This window comes from Choloepus didactylus, chromosome 3 (assembly GCF_015220235.1).
Source record: "Choloepus didactylus isolate mChoDid1 chromosome 3, mChoDid1.pri, whole genome shotgun sequence".
Classification (NCBI taxonomy): Eukaryota; Metazoa; Chordata; class Mammalia; order Pilosa; family Megalonychidae; genus Choloepus; species Choloepus didactylus.
In genome coordinates, this window is record NC_051309.1 from 86,237,178 (window position 1) to 86,257,164 (window position 19,987).

The window sequence follows — 19,987 nt, forward strand, 5'->3', positions numbered from 1 at the left end:
CAGATTGTATGAGTGTGTGAGATACTGTGAAATGCATTTTCTCAGAGAAATTTGTGAAAATATTATAGAAATTAAGTATTTAAATGAGGCTGAGATTAAGGAATTTTTTTTTCCTTGCAATTTCCAGGAATATCTTAATAGAACTACTAGAAATACAGAGGATGCTTGAATGAATATGTAAATCTTGAGAACATTTCATGCATACCATAAGACTATGGAAAACTTAATAAGTCAAAATGTGATGATTGCATGAAAAAAAGGCTAGGTAGAAACTACAGTAAATAGGTAAAATGCGTTGTTCTGAGACAATAATTTCCATTTTCCTTCTAGACTTCTCTGAGGTATTTACATATGTTTTCTCCCATACCCTGGTTTTTATGACATAAATTATTTTTGTTTTCCTTCTTTCTTCTCACTTTTTATCTCAATTTCTTATACCTTCAGTTAATCCGCATCTCTCTCATTACATTCATTTTCCCTTGATGATCTCATCCAAACCCATGAATTCATTGACTATATATTTCTTGCGACCACATTGAGGCTTTACTGTCCATCTATTAATTTATTTATTAAACAAATATGATAAGTGACTCTTTTACAGGCTTTATGCTAGCAGTTGGTGATAAAGTACGTGGCAAATGACTTAAGAAACTAAGAGTTGTTTGGGGATGAAAGAGAAAAATCAAATAATCATACAAATAAAGCATAATTGCCACTGTGACAGGTGATATGAAGAAGAAACACAAAAAGCCATGATTGTGTGCAAGTGGGTTGGGGGTGATATGATCAGATTTTAATAGTGGAAAATCAATGTATCTTCAATATAGAAAATAAATTATAGAGAGGGGAGAGGAGATTATAGTAGATGCACTGAAAGATCAGGCAAGAGAAGATGGTAGTTTGGATCAAGAAGGTGATAGAGAAGATGAAGAAAAAAAGAACTGATTTGAGAGCTGTTTAGCTGTGGCTAGGGAAGGGGCTGTAGGTAGAAGGAGTATCTGTGGATAACTCTGGCCTTCACAGATGAAGAAATGGTGCTGCGACTCCTTGAGATTTGGTGCACTGAAAGAAGACCATGAATGGACCAGAGATCGTGAACTGGATTCTGAACATATTGAGTTTGGGTTGTCTTAAACCTAATCAGAAGAAAAACTGAGATATTAAATAGGCAGCTGGGGAAAAAGATCTCCTAACCCAATGTTTATCTCCACATTGCTATCCCTTAGCAACTTAAACTTAATCTACCACTGAATTGTTTTTTTTTCCAGTAGTTCTACAATTTTATGTAGTTTTGAATAGCAGTTTAAAGACAGCCCTGAATTACAACATAGTCTGACTTAAATAGTAAAAAATTTAAAAGCAAAATTTAACCTGCTACTACATCTTGTCACACTGACTTTTTAAAAAACATCCAACCTTATAGATTATCTACAAAATATGAGAAGTGTTCAGCATTCTTTATTTGGTATTATACATAAACCACATCAAAATGTTTTTTGTTAATTAAAAGGCAACATTTCAGATATAGGGAATTTTAATTAGATTTACACAGTTAAGACCAGAAAGATAAAGTGGACATAGCTAGCTTATTTTCAGCACCTGCCTTTAAACAGTCTGATAAATACGAACTGAAACCAAATGAGTCTTGCTCTGTTCTATGAAACAGTGAAGGAATTTCCTTAGTATTTAAATACATTCATAAAACAAGTTATATAAATCTAAATATAAAACCAATCTCCTATAGGTTGTGAGTTGACATTCACCATCTTTGTGAAAAGTTGAACATTACTAATTCAACCTAGCCTCAATCCAGTTAAACCTTTAGAAGGGGGAAATAGTGATAGCATTTGCCAAACCAGAATTACTATCAAAGTTGGAAAAGCTTGATTATATTCATTTAACTACAGCTAATCTTAAATTTAACTCAGGACTGTCCAACAAAAATGATGCCATTCATGATATGAATTCTGGTGTATGAGATCAATTTAAATATGGTACATATAAAAAAAAGTCACAAGACATTTGTTTTGTAATAAATAACACAGTGGCCAACTATTACTCATTAGTAGCTTTTTTGAGATAAGCTATCAGGTCTTCCCTTTCTGTCTTTTTCTTAATGCCAGCAAAGATCATTTTTGTTCCAGGGATGTACTTCTTGGGATTCTCCAAATACTCCATCGGTGTTTTGTTGTCCCAAGTGATACCTTTGTCTTGTTGGCATCTGTATAAGAGAATCCAGGGGCCTGACCTGTCATCCACCCAAACAGACCATGCAGATTTGGCCCAGTCTTGTGCTTACCTCCTTTTTCCACAGTGTGGCACTGGGCACACTTCTGAACAAAAATTTTCTTGCCCTTCTCAACATCACCCATTTTGAATTCGCTCTTTCGCGGGGCACGACGTGAAGGTTCCCGCGCAGAAGCTGAACGTCCCACTCTCTCCATCGAATTGATTTTATTTTCCTCTTCCACTCCTCAGATATCACACCCAGTTGGTGACCAACTTCAGTCAATTCTATCTTGGAAATATCTCTCAAATAAATGGGCAAGGAAGCCGAAGAGGTGGGGAGCTGCCAGATCTTAGTGGTCTGTTGTGCTGTGTTAAGTAGTGTGGTCAGTACCTGAAGATGATTGGATATAATTGAAAGAATTTAGACAAATGGATGAAGTAATCAGACATTCATTTTAAGAAAAGTGCATTGGCAGCAATATTTGGCATTAAGTATATTTCTGTAGGGGTGGAGGTGAGATATGAGACAGGGAGGTCAAACTGGGAAGCAATTTTAACAGTTCAGACAATAGACAATTAAGGGCTGGGTTAAAGAAATAGAGTGAATGAAGATGGGTTTGGGTGATAATTAAAGAGATAAAATGCACAAATCATGTTCTTTATTTAGATGAAGGAAATGACAGAAAAGAAGTTGTTGAGAAATACTCACATGTTTCTACTTAGGGGAGTCAATGTAGAATGAACAGCTGAATAATTTTAATAATGGGAGTTAAGAGTGGTCCCAATTTTAGAAGGTTCAGTATAGTTTAGTGGTTAACAGCTTAAACTGTAGAGGTGGACAGTAACTAGATTCAAGATCCAAATTCATTGCTAACCAAGTATTACAGATTGCAAAAGAAGTATGCTACGTTTTCTAAGTAATTTTCTGCTTTGAATGTGGAGGTTAAAAGGTTACCCTTATCTTGATATTGATTGAACACTTAAAGAAAAAACAAGTATTCAATAAATTTTTGCAGTATAGAAGAGTAATACCACTTCTAGAACTATAATCATTGAGAATAAAATAGATGTTGTGATAAAGATGTAATACTTTTGCTGATTTTTTTATTCAGTTTTATTGAGATATGGTCACATACCGTACAATCATCCATGGTGTACAATCAACTGTTCACAGTACCATCATATAGTTGTGCATTCATCACTACATTAAATTTTTGAACATTTTTGTTACTCCAAAAAGAATAAAAATAAGAATAAAAAATAAGAGTAAAGAAAACCCAAATCATTCCATCTCCCCCATCCCACCCTATTTTTCATTTAGTCTTTGTCTCAATTTTTCTACTCATCTGTCCATACCCTGGATAAAAAGGGAGTGTGAGCCAGAAGATTTTCACAATCACATCATGCCATGTAAGCTACATAGTTACACAATCATCTTCAAGAATCAAGGCTACTGGGCTACAGTTTAACAGTTTCAGGTATTTCCTTCTAGCGATTCCAATACAGGAAAACCTAAAAAGAGATATGTATACAGTGCATAAGAATGCCCTCTAGAGTGACCTCTTGACTCCATTTGAGATCTCTCAGCCACTGAAACTTTATTTTGCCTCCCCCTTTTGGTCAAGAATATTTTCTCAATCCCACAATGCTGGGTCCAGGCTCATCCCTGGGAGTGATGTCTTGCATCACCAGGAAAATTTACACTCCTGAGAGTCATGTCCCATAGTGGGGAGAGCAGGGAGTTCACCTGCCGAGTGGACTTAGAAAGAGAGATGGGGGGGCCACATCTGAGCAACAAAGAGCTTCTCTGGGGGAGACTCTTAGGCACAATGAAAAGTAGGCTTAGCATCTCCTCTGCAGTTACAAGCTTCATAAAGACAAGCCCCAAGATCAAGGGCTCAGCCTACTAAATTGTTAGTCCTCAGTGTTAGTGAGAATATCAGTAATAACCCAGGTGCGGATGTCCAACATTTCCACATTTTCCCCAAGTTCCTCTGGGGGGCCCTGCAAATATATTTTAATTCTCAGCCAAATTACTTTGGGATGTATCAGTATTTCACACTAACTCGTACAAACCTACCAGATTTCACTTCTTATTCAAAGTTCCATGTAATTATGGTGCTTGAATAAACTGACGACACAAGTTAAATTATTTAGTATGCAGCAGAAAATATATATCCTGCACCAAATAAACATCTCTTCCCTTGATCTCACACAGAAGTTGAAGTTTTAAAATACAGTCAATATTGTCCTTTACCCTTTAGCCTGATTTGCCTTAGTCCTAACCAGATCTGCTTCATTCATATCTCTAATTGAAATCTGGACTCTTTTCCAGCTTTTTTAACAGTTGCTGTATGCGCCAATACTGACATTCATAGCTTCTGAGCTCTAGCTCTTAGTTTCAGGTGTTACACAGATACCCAAAGATCCAGAGACTGACCAGATTATACACAAAGAGCTCAGCATCTCAGAATTTGGAGATAGCCATTACAACTCAGTAATATATGTGACTGCTGTAAGAGTTTACAATCTAGGGACCATTACAATAAACATTACCCTGATACACTGTGCTCTCAGATTCAATTCTCGGAGTTAACATATTGTAGTTAGTCCATATTGGTGAGGTATTATGTTTCTCTCTTCATTTCTGGCATACTGCACTCAAAATGCTGTCCACAAAATCCATTCACCTTGTTGCCTGTCTCACAGCATCACTCCTTCCCGACGTTGCTCAAGATTCCATTGTATGCATACACCACAGTTCACCATTCTGTTCCCCAGGCCACCTCCATCCATTGCAAATCATGAATACTGCCTCCATAAATACCAGTGTGCAAATATCCATTTGTGTCCCTGCTCTCAGATCTTCCAAGTATTACTCCAAAATGAGGTTGCTGGACCTTATGGCACCCACGTACTTAGCTTCTTGTGGACCCACCATACTGTCCTCCAGATAGGCTACACCATTCTACTTCCCCACAAACAGTAAATAGGTACATCCCTCTCTTCATGTTTTCTGCAGCATGTTTTTAATGCAATTTTACTGAGATATATTCTCATAACATACAATCCTTCAAAGTGTAAATCAGTTCATAGTATCATCATATAGTTGTGCATTCATCACCACAATCAATCTTTGAACATTTTCATTACTCCATGAATAAAATAAAAATTAAAATAAAAAAGAACAGCCAAAACATTCCATTCCCCTCCTCCCCCCATTGTTCATTTACTTTAACACTCATTCATTGTTTTTTTTAACTTTGTCAAAAAATTAAAAAAACAAAACACACACACACACTCAAAACAAAAAAAACAAAAAACAAAAAAAACAAAAAATTTGTCAAAAAATTAAAAAACAAACAAAACAAACAAAACAAAAACAAAAAACAAAAAAACCCAAACTAAAACAAAACAAAAAAAATTCAAACAAAACCAAAACAAAGGAATAAGAAAAAACAAATAACCTAAAGTAACTATATTGCTTGCAACATGTTCCTACTATACCCCAAGAAAGTTACCAAACCATAACCAAACAAAGGAATATGAAAAAATGAATATTCTAAAATAACTCCATTGCTTCCAACATGTTCCTACCCTACCCCAACAAAGTAAACAGACTATAGCCCAACAAAGGAATAAGGAAAACAAATAACCTAAAATAACTACATTTCTGTGAACTTGTTCCTACAATACCCCCCCAAAATTAACAAACCATAGTCATTTCTAAGAATTCCCATAACATTAAGTTTACCCTCTATAGCTGATCTGTTCTTATTAGATTATTGCTCCCTCTTCACTATTTGTTGTCTATCACTAGGTCCTCTACAATCTAAACCATTTATTTTACATTTTTCACAGAGTTCACATTAGTGGTAACATACAGTATCTGTCTTTTTGTGCCTGGCTTATTTCACTCAGCATTATGTCTTCAAGATTCATCATGTTGTCATATGTTTCACGACCTCATTCCTTCTTACTGCCGCATATTATTCCATCATGTGTATATGCCACACTTTGTTTATTCATTCATTTATTGAAGGACATTTGGATGGTTTCCATCTCTTGGCAGTTGTGAATAATGCTGCTATGAGTATCGGTGTGCAAATATCTGTTCATGTCACTGCTTTCACATCTGGGTATAAACTAAGAAGTGAAATTGCTGGATTGAAGGGTGGCTCTATATCTAGTTTTCTAAGGAACCACCAGACTGTCTTCCAGAGTGGCTGAACCATTGTACAGTCCCACCAACAATGAATAAAAGTTCCAATTTCTCCACATCCTCTCCAGCATTTGTAATTTCCTGTTTGTTTAATGGCAGCTATTCTAATTGGTGTGAGATGATATCTTATTGTGTTCTTAATTTGCATCTCTCTAATAACTAGTGAAGGTGAATATTTTTTTCATGTGTTTTTTGGCCATTTGTATTTCCTCTTCAGAGAAATGTCTTTTCATATCTCTTGCTCATTTTATAATTGGGCTGCTTGCACTATTGTCCTTGAGTTATAGGATTTCTTTATATATGTAACGTATTAGTCTTTTGTCAGCTATATGGCTTCTAAATATTTTTTCCCACTGAGTTTGCTACCTCTTCAACTTTTTGACAAATTTCTTTGATGTACAGGAACATCTAAGCTTGAGGAGTTCCCATTTATCTATTTTTTCTTTTGTTGCTTGTGCTTTGGGTGTAAGGTCTGAGAAGTACAAGGTCTTGAAGATGTTCCCCTATATTATCTTCTAGGAGTTTCATGGTGCTGTCTCTTATATTGAGGTCTTTAATCCATTTTGAGTTAATTTTTGTGTAGGGTGTGAAGTAGGGGTCTTCTTTTACTCTTTTCTGTATGGATATCCAGCTCTCCCAGGTCCATTTGTTGAATAGACTGTTATGTCCCAGTTCAGTGGTTTTGGGGGCCTGATCAAAGATCAGTTGACCATAGATCTGGGGTCTATCTCTGAATTCTCAATTTGATTTCATTGGTCAATATGTTTACCTTTGTGCCAGTACCATGCTGTTTTATCTACTGTGGCTTTATAATAAGCTTCAGCATCAGGGAGTGTAAGTCCTCCTGCTTCACTTTTCTTTTTTAGAATGTTTTTAGCAATTCAAGGCACCTTTTCCTTCCAAATAAATTTGATGACTAGCTTTTCCAAGTCTGCAAAATACATTGTTGGAATTTTGATAAGAATTGCATCGAATCTGTAGATGAGTTTGGGTAGAATTGACATTTTAATGACATTTAGCCTTCCTATCCATGAACATGAAATATTTTTCCATCTTTTAAGGTCCCCTTCTATTTCTTTTAGTAAAGTTACATAGTTTTCTACGTATAGGTCTTTTATGTCTTTGGTTAAGTTTCTTCTTAGGTACTTGATTTTTTTTAATTGCTATTGAGAATGGAATCTTTTTCTTGAGTGTCTCTTCAGTTAGGTAATTTCTAGTGTATAGGAACATTACTAACTTATGTGCATTAATCTTGTATCCCACTACTTTGCTGAATTTGTTTGTTAGCCCACATAGCTATGCTGTTGATTTCACAGGGTTTTCCAGATATAAGATCACATCATTTGCAAGTAATGACTATTTAACTTCTTCCTTTCCAATTTGGATGCCTTTTATCTCTTTGTCCTTCTTCAGCACTTTCATCCCTGTTTATGTTTTTCCCTGCAATTTTATAAAGATATATTCACATACCACACAATCATCCACAGTGTGCAATCAATTGTTCACAGTATCAACATATACTTGTGCATTTATTACCACAGTCACCACTTACACATATTCATTACTGTGAAAAAAAATTTTTTAAAGAATAACAAAAAAGATAATTTAAAAAATACCATACAATACAATATAATAATAGAGTCAGACAACGCCACCACTGCCAAGAATCCCATAGTCCTGCCTTATATCTCTTCTCTCATAGACATTTAGCTTTGGTATGTTGCCTTTGTTACATTTAATGGAAGCATATTACAATGTTACTGTTAACTATAGACTCCAATTTGCTTTGATTACATTTTACCCCAATATCATCCCTATTTCAACACCTTGCAAAGTTGGCATTCATTTGCTCTCCCACATGTAAAAATATTTTATTTGTACATTTAGTCACAATCATTGACCACTCTAGGTTTCAGTGTTATGCAGTCCCAGTCTTTAATGTCTATCTTTCCTTCTGGTGTCATACATGACCATCACCCTCCTCTTTCAGCTTTATTCATAGACATCTTTGTTCAGTGACTTACAATATTGTGCTACCATCACACAGTATTACGCTTTCCATTTCTGGATCTATACAATTAATCCTGTTGAACATTCTATACTCCTTCAGCATCAAATGACTGTTCTCTATCCTACTCTTTCTGTCTCCTGATTACCTGTGTTCACACCTTTTAATCCTCAAAGTATACTCATTAATGTTAATTCATTAGTGAGACCATACAGTATTTGTCCTTTTTTTTCTGGCTAACTTTGCTCAACATAACATCCTCATGTTTCATCCACATTATTATATGTTCTGTGACTTTGTTCTGTCTCACAGCTGTGTAATATTCCATCATGTGTATATACTACAGTTTGTTTATCCACTCATTTGTTGATGGACATTTGGGCTGTTTCCATCTCTTGCTGATATTTTTTTTTAAGAGAAGCATTGAAAAATTTTGCGTTTCTCTTTAGAAAAAGCAGTTGAAGATGTTCTTTGAGAAAATCAGATGCTTATGAATCTTACTAGAGATCTAAAGACTGTTGGTCATTGGTAAGATAACATAGCAATCAGAGCATTTAAAAATGCCTTATGGAATTATTTGAGCATGTTATAGGAAATCACAGTCCATTTTTGGAATTTTCTACTTTGTGCAGACCATTTTGCTATTTGCCATAAAATAGATGTTTAAGACATGGACCTCCCTGATAGTGTTTGTAATGTATCATGATTAGGTGGCTAAGTGGCAAGTGGAGTTTTTTGGTTATTATTCAGATGGAAGTAAATTAAGGGATCTTAATTTACTGAGTGGAAAATAAAAAATAAAACACACCCTTCCTATTTAGAGATTCATAAGAATTGTAATGAAAGATCGCATGATATTTTGGGTTGGGAAAGTGGAAACTGTTGACACTTATTTTCCCACTGAATGTTGACTATGTAAATAGTTACATGACTGGCTAGTTTTGGCTTTGAAATATGCATTATTGAAGGTGGCATAAAAGCACTTCTCAGAACTTCACCTTCAGGGTCATTCAAAGAAATCACTGTATCTGTGTCAAGAAAACCTATAAATTAGGCAGTTCTTAATATACCCATTTCCTGTGTTGAAATCTCCATGAAACATAAGATGGCGCTGTATATGACCAATAACATTGTGCTGACATGATCTTTTTCCTACTTGCTATTTTCCAACTTCTATAAAATGTTCCCTTTCAATAAAATGGAGATATTATACCGATGTTTATTTCTTTAAAAATTGAATCCATGCTTGTCTGCTAATAAACCCTTATGGAAATTACATGAATCACAGACAAGACTACCTTCTTTTCAAACAAATTACATCAATGTTTGGAAAATAAAATGCTATCAACTTCTATTTCACTAAAAAAAGTAGCATTGAATGGATCTTTTAACTTTTATTTCCTGGATAAAATTATGATACAGAGGCAGTGAGGAATGCTGGAAAGAACAGAGGTTATGAAGCCAGATTAATCTCACTTTGATTTTTGGATTTCCCACTTATCACAAGCCAAATACAAGTTCTTCGACTCTACAGAGCCTGAGTTCCCCCACCCATGACATGGGGGTAATTTTCACACTGCTGATATAGTTCTAGAATAAAATTATATAATGTGTAAAGCACATATAAGCCTTATGCTTAGTAGGTGCTCAATAAATTAAAAATATTATGTGCTTGTGTTAGGTCAGGTTCCTTAGATGCATAGTCTATGATGCAGACTTTCATGAGAAGGGAACTTTTCCCTTCCCTCTTCTTCTCTCCATCAATTAATCATTAGCTGCCACAGGGGTTGGGTGAGTGGATAGAGGGAGTAAAGGTGATTTCTGTTATCTAAGGGGAAGCTTTCTGTAGGGTACAGGTGTGAATCATTAGCTAACAACACCTGAAGCATCTGCAGTTGGATGCACTAGCCCAGGAAAGTAGAGCTGAGAGGGACACCAACACTATGTGGTGCAGTGCCCTAGTACTGAGGAGACAAGACAACAGCTTAGTTTTAGCTACTTTTGAAAGAAAAGAATGCCAGTGTTTCAATAATGTGCTCTAATATAGGTAAAGCACATATTTATTTAAGACATTTTAATTACCCCATATTGTAAATATAGATATTTATCAATCATTTTTATAAGAAAGATTATTTTTTTTTTAGTGTCTGTGATGATTTACATGCCAACTTGGCTAGGTTGTGGTGTCCAGTTGTTTGGTCGAACTCTGGCCTAGATGTTGCTATGGAGATAATTTGTAGATGGGATTAGCATCTATAATCAGCTAATTTAAGTAAAGGAGATTTCCCTCAATAATTTGGGTAGACCTCCATTTGGTTGGAAGTCTTGAGAACAGAGGGTTCCAGGACTCAGAATGAATTCTGCTTCAAGACTACACCTACCACTCTCCCCGATTTCCAGGCTGCTGGCTTCCCCCTAAGAAATCTGGACCCAAAACTTCAACATCATTCTTATTGGAATTTCCAGCCTCCAGCCTGCCCTATGGGATTCAGACTTGCTAGCCCACACAATCTCATGAGCCAATTCCTTATAATAAATCTCTTTATACATATATATACATGCATGCATATATATATACATGCTCATAATACATAAAAATATAAATAGAAATAGAAAACATATAGGTAATTTTCATTCTGTTTCTCTGGAAAACCCTAATACAGTGTTACATTTCCAACATGAGAATGTAATCATTCAAATTAAGATGAAATGTTTTTGACTGCAAAGTTATCTTCATTTACAGATAGTTTTCTTACAGGCTGTATCTTACTTGTTTCCACTGAAATCTAATCATAAGTCCAACATAGTTTTCATGTCCAGGAATTTTGCATATATAAGAAGCTTTCCCATTTAAATCTTACATCCGCTAGTGCATGTCCATGTATATATTAGGTGTTAACTTGTTTTTTTTGGATTGGCAGAATCAAGCCAGCAAATCTACTTGTGAGTGAACAACCAGCATCTGTCCCAATGCATGAACAAAAGAAAAGTTTGTGAATATAAGAAAGAATTATGGTTATAAGGAATGAGATACAGTTTATTACTTTCTAAACACTGTCCATTTTCAGATCTAGCACAGATTTAGTGCAATACGCTCTGGATGCTTTTGGTTATCTCTGGAATAAGAAGAAGAAAGTTGGCATAACGTCTCCAACATTTGAAAAATGAATTGCTTTGACCATTGTGGAGTTAAATTAACAATGTTCTATGAAAACAAGTGCCTTTGGATATTTGTCTAATGGCAATGTAGTAGGATTGTTTAAAAGTTAATAATAATGTGAATTTCCTACTAAAGAATGCAATGTTTCACTTTTTGAATAAAAATTGCATTAGAAAGCCCACTGAGTTCCTCACTGCAGATGTACCAACAAAAAAGTTCACATGAGTATGCAAGTTCAAAATCCATTAACTATGAATCTGAGATCCAAAAAAAAAAAAAGGAGAAAAGCAATTTGGTAATAAAACCTGACCTGATACAGAGCTACTTATAGACTTCATTTAGTGTGATTATTAATGGAGTCGAGAGGTCACTCTGGTGGACATTCTTATGCACTATATAGATAACACCTCTTAGGCTTTAATGTATTGGAATAGCTAGAAGTAAATACCTGAAACTACCAAACTCCAACCCAGCAGTCTGGACTCCTGAAGACAATTATATAATAATGTAGATTACAAGGGGTGACAGTGTGATTGTGAAGACCTTGTGGATCACACCCCCTTTTTCTAGTGTATGGATGAGTGGAGGAATGGGGATAAAAACTAAAGGACAAATGGGGTGGGATGGGGGGATGATTTGGGTGTTCTTTTTTGACTTTTATTTTTTATTCTTGTTCTGGTTCTTTCTGATGTAAGGAAAATGTTCAGAGATAGATTGTGGTGATGAACGCATAACTATGTTATCATACTGTGGACAGTGGATTGTATATCATGGATGATTGTATGGTGTGTGAATGTATTTCAATAAAACTGAATTTAATAAAAAAAAAAGAATGCGATGTTTCACTTTATGAAAAAAAATTGCATTAGAAAGCCCACTGAGTTCCTCACTGCAGATGTACCAACAAAAAAGTTTACATGAGTATGCAAGTTCAAAATCCATTAACTATGAATCTGAGATCCAAAAAAAAAAAAAGGATAAAAGCAATTTGGTAATAAAACCTGACCTGATACAGAGCTACTTATAGACTTTATTTAGTGTGATTATTTAGTTCATTGCATAAATATGATTGCATTTATTGGATGCTGTTTTATGCCTGTAGATGTTGTATAATATACATAAATGTAAACTACCCAAATACCTACCATATTATCTTACCAAAATATTTGAATTCTAAAACAATTCTGTCTTCTAAATGTTCATATAAAGAATTATGGACCTGTATACTTATTATAAATATATGAAGCATTGATTATGGTAAAGTGACCTGTATAAGAAAGCAAAATAAAACAAATCTTGATGGTTTAATATAATGAAAATTTACTGCATTCTCACTCATAATCTCTCGCTTGTCCATGTTAAACCCATTGTAGGACATTTTTTGCTCCATGAACTCATCAGGGACCTAGATTAATCTAGACTGACAGACAAATGCTATATCAAATAGCTTCCAAAATGCCCTGGGTATTGATACTCAGGAAGGAGAGAGTGGAGAATCATGCAGAATGTTCTTCATGGGCCAGTCCTGAAAGTGTGGTTTAGATACCTCTCTTTCATTTCTACTGCCCAGGACTCAATCACATGGTCACACCTAATTGGAAAGACTGATACATAAAGTTTAGCTGAGTGTCAGGGGAAAAGGGACATGTGAGTGGAAAATTAAATAAATGGTATTGGAACAACTGGGTAGCCATCTGGAAAAAAATTAAGTTGGATACTACCTTATGCTACCCACCAGTACAAGTTCCAAATGAATCATATCTTCAAATATGCAAAATGAAACTATGAAAGTAACAGAAGGAAATATGGAGTGATTCCTTTATAACCTTGAAGTGGGGAAAGACTTTTAATTATTACATCAAAAAATCATAAAAGATTGACAAATTCAACTGAATATAAAGCTAAATTATTTGCCTGGAAAAATTAAGACAGATAACATAAGCAAAAGTCACGGTAAACTCAAAAAATATTTACAAATCATGATATGTAAAAGAGAAGTGCTAAACTCCTCAATGTATGTATTTTTTAAAAGGTCAAGAACTCCAATAGCAAAATAAACAAAGGAATAAAAAATGAAATAAAATTTTAAAAACTCACACAAATAACTATTTAACATATAAAAAATTTCTCAACCTTACCCGCAATAAGAAAAAAATGAACAAAAATTAAATAACAAAACATTTTTTAACCTATTAATTTGTCAGAACTACAAAAATATTTGCCGGCCCTCCTGGTTGGCAAGGCTGTGGGGAAACAGGCACTTTCATGCATTGCTGGTATAGGTGGAAATGAGTACAATGTCTTTGGAGGGGAATCTATCACTTCTGGAATTTTTCCTACAGAAAGACTCACACATAGGAGAAATTACATAATTAATTGCTTCAGTGTCTATGATAGTTAAAAATTGGAAACAACTCAAATGTCTACCAGTGGTACCCATATGCAAAATAAGGGAATGCTACGTACCTGTAAAAGAATAAGAACACTCTGTATCAACTGACGTAGAAAGATCTCCAAGATATATTAAATAGAAAAAAAAGTTCGGAGAAATATGAATAGTATGTTCATATAGTCAGGGGAAAATAAGAATATATATTTGTATCAGCTTAATTTGGCATAAAGGACGTTTGGAAGGAAACACCTGAAGGAATGAAAGTGGATGAAATAAGACAAGGATGAGAAAGAGATTTTTTCATGGTATAATATACTTATTTTTACTTGAGACATGTAAATGTGTTACTTATTTATAAAATTAAATTTCAAAATGAATTTTAAACTGTGTACATTAAAATGGGTAACTATTAAAGAAAGAAGTTATAGTTGTCAAACCAGCTATTTGTTTTAAAAGTAGGCCAATGTCTAAAATTTTAACTATTCAGAAAAAGGTAGGAAATGAGGGGAAAAAAAGAACAAAGATATATATTAAATAGAAAAGAAAATTCAAAGTAGTCTGGTAGAAATTAGTCCAATGCCAGTAAGCACAACAATTTAAAATAGATTGAATATATTTATTAAAAGGTATTCTCGTATTGGATAAGAAATAAAAATTAAGCAACTTTTTATTGTTTAATTTTTTTAAATTAACAATTTATCCCAGTATATATACACATTGTTTAAAGGAGTGTCATAGTACCAAACAGCTTAGCACAAAACAAACAAGAACATAAACTTCTATCACTTGCCTTTTCTACCCCTAGTTCTGCCTTGAGGTAACCACTTTTTCTGAACCAATAAGAAGCTCTGGCTCATATTGTATTTTCCTCATCCCAACCCTTGAATCTGCCTTTCATCAAGGAGCCCTGATTCCATTTAGAGGAGAATGATATTTAGAAGCCAAGATCTGGGCACTAGGGATCTCACTGCTACTCTTGTGGCATTGTTTTGAAGTCCTCCAGAGTTAGAAAATACATTTATATGTATATGTATATGTACTTTTATATATGTTCCCTCTTGCTCCTCCCTCTCTTCTCCCTCTGTCTCTTTTAAACACTTCTCAGAAAACAACTCAACAAATAAAAATAAATTAATAGAAAATATATACCATTTACAAATAAGGAAAGCTAATACAGCTATGTTAATATGAGACAAAGTATAATTTAAAGCAAAAGGCACTCAAGGGAATAAAGATGAACATCACATAGTTACAAAAGTAATTCATCAATAATACATAACAATGATGAAATTGTATGTACCAAATAGCAAAGTTTTAGAACATATAAAGCATTATTTTACAGATTTCCATGAATAAACAAACAAATCCACAACCATAGAAGGAGATTATAACATAACTCTATTGGGGAAAAATAGATCAAACAAATAAAACACACTATGTATGCTTTCAAGTACATTTGCATCATTTATAAAACTTCCCACGTTTGGTAACAAATGAAATCTGGATAAATGTTAAGAAACATGCACACTTTTCTGACCATAATACAATTAAATTAGAAATAAACAAACAAAACATCAAAAGGGCAGAAAGAAAAGTACCCCACAATTACTCACAGACTAAGGAAAAAAAATCACAATAAATTTACAAAATATTTGAAGCTGAATGATAACAAAAGTATCTCTTAACAGCACTTATATGGTGCAACTGAAGTATTATTTAGAGGAAAAATGTATAATGCACTCACATAAATAACAATAACAAAAACCATGAACAATCAAAATAAATGAGTTAAGCATTTAAGTTTCAAGTTATAAATAGATGAACAAACGATTTGAAGAAATTTGAAGAAGGAATATTTCAAAGATATGATGGAACATTAATGAAATAGAGAAAAGAAACAATCAGTAGGTTTGGCAATATTTAAAATTAGTTCTTTAAAACATTAATACAAAGATAACTCTAGCAAGAATGATCAAGAAAAACTTGAAAAGCAGACAGTTTTTAAATGAAAACAGGTGATATAAGGACAGAGTGTAGATTTAGAACAATTTTCAAAGCAATGATACAAATATCTTTTTGTCAATATATTTAAAAATAGATGATACAGAGAAATTTAAAGTACAAAAATTGACATGGGAAGAAATATAAAAACTGAATAAACTAATAACCATTAAAGAAATTGAATCAATCAAAAGTCTCCACTCATTGTGAAAGACCCTCTTGACGGAGTATACTAGGCCTGGAGATTTTTCCAATACTCTGAGGAACTGGTAATCTCTAGCTTTGCCTTATATAAGCTGCTGAATGTTAAAAGAGAGAAAGAGAATGGAGAGGGAGACAGGAGGAAAGGGTGAGAAGAGAGGGAGGGAGGGGAGGAGGAAAGAAAGTAGAGAGAGGAGAGAGAAAGAGAAATATAAATCCATTCTATTTATTTTCTGAAGCATTTATAAATTTGATATCAAATAGACAAAGAGCATAAGAAAAGGACATTATAGACAATCTCACCTGATTAAGGTCATAGATGCAGAACACTAAGTGAATTTATTTTCAGGGTTCTGAAAAAAGTATACATTGTGACCAAGTACAATCTATCTCAGGAATGCAGACTCAACATCAAAGGTTTTAAGATAGCCTACATTAATTGATAGAGAACAATCCTTATGATTATCTCAATAGATACAACAAAATTAAATAAATTTTAACAATCATTCATGATAAACATTGTTAGTACACAAAGAATGCATGAGACCTTTCTTAGCTTGGTAAATGAGAGTGAAATTCTAATGAAGGAAATGGTGTAGCTTGTGCTTAACCAAGAGAGATCCTGTTGGAAGAACACCGGCAATATGCAGAGATTGCCTGCGTACACTGAACACTTCATTAGCTGTCAGCTCGTAAATTTACATAAAAAATGTAAAACAGGATTCACGATTCCAGGACTAGTGTGTTTTTATCCCTTTTCTTTGCTCTCTTTTATACATTCAATTTTTGCCCTTGTTTTTTTGACTCAATCTACAAAAATGCCCATTTTAACTATTTTTATCCTATATTAAATTCATTGAAGCAATAAGGCAAAGCACAAAAAGAAGAGTATAAGAATTGGAAATAAATATATAAAATATCTTCTAATATATAGACATATGACTATCAATATTTTAAAGCCCAGAAAATGTACAGATAAACTTTGAGATTTAATGAAAGCAGGTTTTCTAAATATAATATAAATATACAAAAATTAGTAATGTTCTTATGCACCAGTATTAGCCAAGAGGAAAATAAAACATTGTGTTTACCATAGCAATGACAACTATAGGATAGGAATAAATTCAACAAAATATATGTATCTTAGTTTCCCCGTGCTGCTATAGCAAATACCATATACTTGTCGGCTTAAACAACAGGAATTGATGGTCTACAGCTCTGGAGGTGAGAAGTCCAAAATCAAAGTGTCAGCAGGATCATACTTTCTCTGAAGTCTGAGTTTTCTGGTGGAGGCTTGCTGAAAATTCATAATTTAATCTCTATCTCTGTCACATGTCCATCTATCTCTTTCTGTCTTCAAATTTACTCTGCTTATAAGGAATCCAGTCATACTGGATTAAGGCCCACCCTGGTTCAGTTTGGCCTCACTTTAATAACATTGCCAAAGATCCTATTTACAAATTGGTTCACATCAACAGAACCGGGGGTTAGGACATGAACATGTCTTTATAGGGGACATGATTCATTTCTTAACACTGTGTGATAGATGTCAGAGAAAGCCATAAAGAAGAGCCAGAAACTGGAAGTCAGTGGAAACCAGGAAAGCAGATGTAGGAGAGAGGAGAGAGAGAGCATCATGTGATGGGAGGCAGAGATGAAGCCAAGGAACCTCATGGTTTTCAGCATGCCAGCACCAGAATGCTACAGACTTTGGAGAGAAAGTATATCTTTTTCTGATGTCTTGATTTTGGACTTCTAGCCTCTGAGTCAACATATTCCTGTTGTGTAAGCCAATCCATTGTGTGGCATTGTCGTAGCTGCCTGGCACACTAAGACAATCTGTAAGACCATTATAGAGAAAATTATGAAAAATGATTAAAGGACATAAAAGATAGCCTGGATAAATAGAGAGATACCCTATTTTTATAGTTAGGGAACACTAAGTTCTCCATAAATGGGATCTACACATTCAATGTAATTTCAGTAGGGTTTCCATTGAAGTTACCAAGCTAACCATGAAATTCATATGGAAGAGTTGAAGACTAATGATAATTAAGACAGTTTTAAAAATAATAATGATTGTCCTTTCTGTAATAGACAACATATATTAAAAACTTTCCAAGTATAAACATTTGTTGTAAGCGCTTTATGTTCTTTAACTCTTAATCTTTACCACAGGGTGGTAGATATTAAGAGAGCCAGGTGTTAAAACAGAAGTAGACAAAATGATGAAAATGATGATATTAATAATTATAGTAGATACTTTACTAGCCCTTATTGCATGCCAGTCACTGTTATAAGCACTTTACATATTAACTCACTTATTCTTAATTTATATCTTCATTTATAAATGACAAAACTGAGCCACAGAGAGATTATCTGGCCTGAGGTCAATGGAGCCCCCACAGAAATCCACTCTTACATGGAAAACAAAACAGTAATTCAAAAACTAAATGTGTAAATCAAACTCTAGTAGTTTTAGAAGAAAATATAGAACAATATCTTTATGCCCTCTAGAAAGTATTTCTTAAATGAGACACAAAAACCACAAACCAGTAAATTTAGTAAAATTGATTCCAATGAAACTTAAAACCTTTATTTGTCAAAAGCTATCTAAACAATCTTAAAAGAACAGCCAATGCATAAAACGGATTAAACATCAGCATTAAGAATTTATTTTAAAAATTCCTACAACACAAAAAGAAAGAAATCCAATTAAAAAATGAGCAGAGTATAAAGACACAATTCAGGAATGAGGAAATCACATGGGTCTATCAGCAGGAAAACATGCTCAATTGTACTAGTAATCAGATAAATGAAAATTTAAATGAGTTATATTTCATACCCACAAGATCAGGAAAAGTTAAAAAGACTGATTTTTCCAAAGGTAAGGATGCGAAGAAGAAAACGTTCAGTGCTGGTTGAAGAGTACATTGTTACACACACTTCAGAGAGCAGTTTGGTAATGTCTAGTAAAGAGAAATATATGCATAACCTTTAAATTAGTAGACATACATTTTGAAGAAACCCTCAATCAATCATATCTACAAGAAGATAATTACAAGTATTTTCATGTTCACGTTGCTTATAAACAGTGAAAAAACCTAAATTTTTATAAACATGAGAACAAGTTGTGGTCCATTCATACAATGGAAAATTGATGTGAAAACACTAGTGGTATTCTGTATATCAATATGGAGCCATCCCCAAAACATGATGTTAAAATAAAAACAAATGATATTTCCAGAATGACCCTGTAAAGGGATGGTTCATGAACTCCTACTGCCAGGATGTACCTCTCCTGATGGTGTCTTGAGTATTTCCTGTGTCTTTGATTCTTTGAAATACTTACCTGCAGGACAATAAATCCCCCATTTTGCTTAAATTAGAATTTAATTCTTGGCTTACAGCCAAAGGAACTTTAAGTGTAACCTTAAAATAAGTAAAGTTTGTCTTTAATACAGAGAGGGTAATCATTTAGCAGAATCATTTTGGGGAAACAGATTATTTCCAATTCCCTTCAGAAGAAACCTCCCGAACCACTGACAGAATGGAGCTGTGGATTCATACTCTGTCTGTCTAAGAAAGTTATCTCTAAACCTGATTCTATGTACTTTCTTTTTGCACTGAGATTTAAATGTTAGTTAGGAACTTCTGAAAATTTGCTGCAAAGTTTTGGAAAGATGCAATGCAAATTAGGATATGAGGTAGATCCAGTAAAATGTAAAATTAGTGAACATATGCTAATTTCTGTGAGTAGATAAGGTCTTTTAC

General features: G+C 34.0%; 1 protein-coding gene and 1 pseudogene across 5 annotated transcripts in view; one reads left to right on the forward strand and one right to left on the reverse strand.

Moving 5' to 3' along the window:
• Positions 1–19,987, forward strand: part of CFAP299 (cilia and flagella associated protein 299) — a 767,377-nt gene that overhangs the window by 290,759 nt on the left and 456,631 nt on the right. The window lies entirely within an intron of this gene.
• LOC119529571 lies at positions 2,056–2,372 on the reverse strand (annotated as a pseudogene).